At 47.3% G+C, this 5,349-nt stretch overlaps 1 pseudogene; it reads left to right on the top strand.

Moving 5' to 3' along the window:
- Nucleotides 1–302: 302 nt before the first annotated feature.
- Nucleotides 303–4,520, top strand: LOC123057078 (inactive poly [ADP-ribose] polymerase RCD1-like; annotated as a pseudogene).
- The last annotated feature ends 829 nt before the right edge of the window (nt 4,521–5,349 follow it).

Below are 5,349 nucleotides of genomic sequence, written 5' to 3' on the forward strand. Positions count from 1 at the left end.
TTTGATTTATAGTGAAGCACCGGCATTGTCTCACACACCATGACTATTGTCGGTGATGGTGGAAAGGGGATAAGAGATGACATGCGTGGGACACCATGTTGAAACCAGACATTGATCTGTGGGGTTTTTGAGCCATGGTTATTAGTATAGAGTCAAACAATTTTTTCTCCCCCGTTGTAATGCACGGGCATTTTTACTAGTCTCTCCCTAATAATAAAGCACGGATTGGGTCTCCGGGTTCACCATCGCTGCGTTTTTGCAAACAAGTCCCTCATCTTTTATGAAATCAACCCGCAGTCCATATGGGCATCATCAACCGGGTAGAGGAAAAAAACACGTCGTCGTCGATCTCGCACACGAAGGAGCAGTCCGTCTCCAACACGAACACGAGTGCGAACTAAAAAAGTCTATCTGTCGCTGATTTTCCCCTCATCCCTGTCTCTTCTGATCTCTCTCACCTCTCGTTGCTTTCCGCCGTCGACTGATTCCGAAAAGCGCCGCGCTCGACGCAGGCGTGCTCGCTGCCGCCGCCGCCGCCGCCCCCGTCCCCCTCTCCCCGGTGCCCGTCCTCTTTCCACCGTCGCCGAATCCGGACGAGACCGGCAGGATCCGCCGCATCTCACGCCCGCGGCCCGCCGTGGCTTTCGGCGGCATCGGGGGCGCCGGTCCGCCCCCGCTCCTCCGGGGCTGGCAAAACGGCGGAGCGGCGCTCTGGTCAGGTTCCTCTGCTTCAAGGGCGGCGCGTGGGCTGATGTCGAGGGCGAGGCGGCTGTGCCTCTGCGCCGGGCGTTCCTGGACGGGAGGGTGGTCGCAGAGGCCGCGTATGGCGGCAGGGAGTTCCTGTTCGACTTCCTGTGGATGGTGCGCATCGACGCTGGCACCGCCGAGGTGGTCGCCATGGGCTGGATTGACCGCGGGGCCTGCTTCTTCCCTGTGCCAGAAAGCGGGAGGAAGAGGAAGAGGGGCGAGCATGAGCTGGGGGACGGGGCGTCGTCCGAGGTGGATGAGAGGTCCGACGAGAGCAGCGACATGGTGGAGTCCTCAATCCAGCCTAATCTCCTGCCACTCTCAAGCACTCCCCGTGCAGCAGGCCTGATGTGTAGGCTGCCATGGCAAGGCTACATCCATGCATTCGGTACTGCTATCTCCCCCTCTCTCTCCTGATTTGCCTCTTCCATTCTCTCATTTGATTTAATCCCTTGAGCATATTTTCTTATGTATGCCTACAACATGCTAGGTGATTGTCTGATCTACCATGTGATTTGCGGTTCATGCGAAGTCATGAAATCTGGTCCGGATAGTGACATGATTTACTCTGTTTGATCAAACAGGTAGAAGCCGAAGCTGTTTTACTTTAATCTGATGAAGTCCGTGCTGCTATAAGCTAGGAAATCGAAAAATTCAACATTGGCAAGCTGGTCTTGTGCTCTTTGTCTAAAAGCATATTCTGAAAGCGAGGTTCTTATTGTGGATGTTTCAGCGTCAACCTGAATTTTCTTTAACCTACTACAGAAAGACCTTCTAGGGTGATTAGCTGCAGTACTGTGACAAATAATCAAAAAAGATCATTGTCTTCTCATTTAATATTCTAGCTGCCGGCCAAACATTGAAGGTTGCACTACAACTACTTGATTACAAGTTTTATGTGAATTTTTTTTGTACAGCTTGCACAAACTCAGTGAGATCAGGAATCATCATCTCTCACATTTTTTCTCTTCAAAGGGAGGTGTCATCTCCTACATTTTTTTCTCAGAATCAACCATGTTTCTAATCCTAACCAGAAAGTTTCCATCGCTCGGCTCCTGATGGCATGATGCCTCATTTAAATTCTCTTATGTCATGGTGTTTGTATTCAGAAAATTAATTTATGATGCCTCATTTAGATTCTCTTATGTCATTGTGTTTGTATTCAGAAAAATAAGGCATGCTTATCTTATCTCGGTGTGTTTGTGCTCAGAAAATTAATTTGCTTATTTTTGCTTTTTGAGGGCTATAACAATAGATTTCATTTTTGAAAATCTGCTTCTTCCCTGTTCCAGAGAGCGGGATGAAGAGGAAGAGAGGCGAGCCTGAGCTGGAGTACGGGGCCTCGTCCGGGGTGGATGAGAGGTCCAACGAGAGCAGCGACAAGATGCAGGGCCAGCTCCTAGCCGCTGCGCGCGGCGCCGACGGGGGCAATGCCAAGTTCGCGTGGTATGGCGCTCCATCGGTGGATGTGGCCGCGGCGGCGGTGGAGCACGGGTTCGGCAGGATGAACAACCGGGTCCTTTTCCATCGCGCGCACGGCGACGACGTCCACCTCTCGCCGCCTCGGTCTCCTTATGCCAGGTCAGGTCAGAGTTCTGAATTTGTGGTTTTGATCGATGGCAAGCATGAATATAGGCATATAGCTGTAGGATAATTTATCAGACACAGTTACCAATTCAGGATCTGTTCCAAATTGCATTCATATTATCCCTCCGTCCCATAATATAATTGATTCCATGTTATTTTAGCCTTTGGTTTCTATATCTTGATTCATACTCCTAGCTCAAAAATTATGGGGAAACAAGTTTGCATGAACGACAGTATTAGTTTATCTATGAATGCAGTAATTTGATTGGGTAATGGTTTGTGGAAGGGTGGAATACGAGCAAAACTAAATCATGTTTCCTGCTACCTAGAGTCCGGGTGATGAAATATGTTCTGAATGTTCTGTGAAGCAGTGCATAAAGGAACTTACGAGTATGAAATCATTTTTATGCAGCGCAATGCTAGCAAATGCAGATGAGAACGGCGAGGCGCATATCATGTTGTGCCGTGTTCTGTTGGGCCGGCCAGAGGCCATCCCGGCCGGGTCCTCCAAGCTCCACCCCAGCAGTGACAATTACGACAGTGCCATCGACAACATGCAGAACCCACAGTGGTATGTTGTTTGGGGCAAGGACATGAACATGAGGATCCTCCCAGAGTACGTCGTCAGCTTCAAGTGTCCCAACCTCCATCAGATGCAAGGTTAGTGAGTGCTCCGTCTGAATTGGTGTTGTAATTGTTCCGAGATGTGCCTGGATCTCATGTTATTATTCGTTGAAATTTTGGGTTTCAGGATCATCGGGAGCGAACTCCACGCTAAAGAAGCCTTCGCCGGTGGCTCATGACATGTTTCCGACGCTTCTAGCAGAGATCCAGTGGTTCATGCCATCTTCCAAGCTGCAGACATTGCAGGGGACCTACAATTGCTTCAAGGTAAATTGGTGGGGGTGCTTATTAGTATAGGGTGTGCCAATATAATAGCAATTACGGAAAGAAATCTAGAGAATTGGTCTCTGGCAGGGGGACTCTTGAGAATGGAAAACGGGGGAAGGGAGATGAGTTTGGGTGTCTTTTTTTATATATAGAAAAAGAGAGTGTGTTTTATCTGTAAGTGAAGTGTGTACGTGAAGTGCTTTTTATTGGCTAAGCCTAAATGATGAAAAAAATAAAAAGAATCTTCCCAACCAAGCAACAAACTCTATTGATAAAAATCAACATAGTAAAAATAGTTAAAAAAATGTACATAGTTATATATTTATTCACACTTTCTAAAAACTGGTCAAATTTTCCTTAAAAACCAAAATAAAAAGTATTCACAATATTTAAAAAACATTCAAATAATGTTCTCCCTAAAAAAATCGAGTTTTAATAAAACATTCACTTTTAAAAACAAAGAAATATTCATGTTTTTCAGAAAAAAGTAAAAAATAAAAATTGATTCACAAACTATTCCAAACTAATCTTCCATCAGATAAAGAACGCTAAGAGGGCTTTTTAACGTGCAAACTTCAGACTCTGAAAATAATAATTAATGCAACTTTATTACAAATGTTAAACTATAGTGCATAATATCACATGGATAAGGATGTATATAGATGGATTTTAAAGTGAGATTCACCCATTTCCACCGTTTGTAGTCCATATTGAAAAATCTTCTAAGACTTTATTTAGAAACGGATGGGGTACTTTGTTTGTAGTCTTTGTACAACCTGCTTCGTTCAGAAGAATGTTCTATCAAAGCAACCATGTCTGATATGTTCACATGAATTCTTTCATGTGGCCGTCCCTCACATTCCTTTGCTTTCAACTATTCCAGCCAGCTGCAATGAAGTCCTCCATAGAGAAGGGTTTGCAGAAAATGATCTTGGCATCCCAGATAAGCAGGTCGGGGTCAAAGCCGGTGCCCGGGGGATTTCAATGGATCACCAACACGAGAAACTGAAATGGCAGGACCAGAAAAGATGGTCCCAGATCTCACTGCAGCCGGATGTGCAAGAACACATCAATGATCATCTGTGAGACTGTGACACTGGAATTTTGTTGATGGAGCATTACCTCTGCTATTTAGCTTCTAGAGTACAATGACTTGTATGTCCAACTATAACAGCTAGCAGCATGGTTTATCCCCTTCTGGTTGTACAATTTCTCTAGAGTGATGGCATAGGAAGAGCATGTGTATATGTTGAGGTTAGTCTTCTGATACTAATGCTCTAGATGTTCTTTGTAAACTAATGCTGCAAGTGTTTGTTTGGGACAAGACAAATAGTGTCCCAATTTTTACGAAAATGTGAATTAACTTTTATTAAAAATAAGAAAATTACCAAAATTAACCTAATTATCGATGTTTATTTAAATTGGACATAAAAATGATGCATAATGGCACATGAAGCAGATTGTGCCCTTTTTTTGCCCGGTGCAACGCACGGGCATTTGTACTAGTATAGATAGATAAAGCACGGATTGAGTCTCCGGGTTCACCGTCGCGGCGTTTTTACAAATAGGCCTTCCTATTTTATAGAAATTGCACCCGCAGTCCTCTCATAAGTCAGACCCGAACCGGTACCGAAGAGAGAAAAGAAAAAAAAAACGACCGCCCCGCACGACCCTGCCTCGTCGATCTCATCTCCACCTCCATCCCCAAACGACGGCGATGATCAAGGGCGCCGCCCCAGCTCCTGGCTGACGGATTCGCCGGCTCCCCGCTCCTTGGGGCCAGTCCCTCCCACAGCGATGATGGAGGGCGCCGCCCAGTTCCCGGCCGATGGATACGCCGGCTCCCCTCTTCTCGGGGCCAGCCCCTCCCCCGTGCCGGGTCGAGCCTCGGCTTGGAGGCCCTTGGGGCTGCCGTCGGTGCGGGAGTCCCGCGCGGCCATGCGGGCTGGGGACCGAGCGGCGGGCCGGCCACCTGTGCCCTGTCCGCCCTGCTGCTGAGCCATCCTTGTACCGTTGCACGCATCTTCGCACCACGCGGCCAGCCTCTGGTGCGCACCTCTGCTTTTACTAGCCGCGAACCACGAGCATCACCTGTTTGGTGTTGCGCCTACGAGCGTGTTGGAG

Source organism: Triticum aestivum, chromosome 3A (assembly GCF_018294505.1).
Source record: "Triticum aestivum cultivar Chinese Spring chromosome 3A, IWGSC CS RefSeq v2.1, whole genome shotgun sequence".
NCBI lineage: Eukaryota > Viridiplantae > Streptophyta > Magnoliopsida > Poales > Poaceae > Triticum > Triticum aestivum.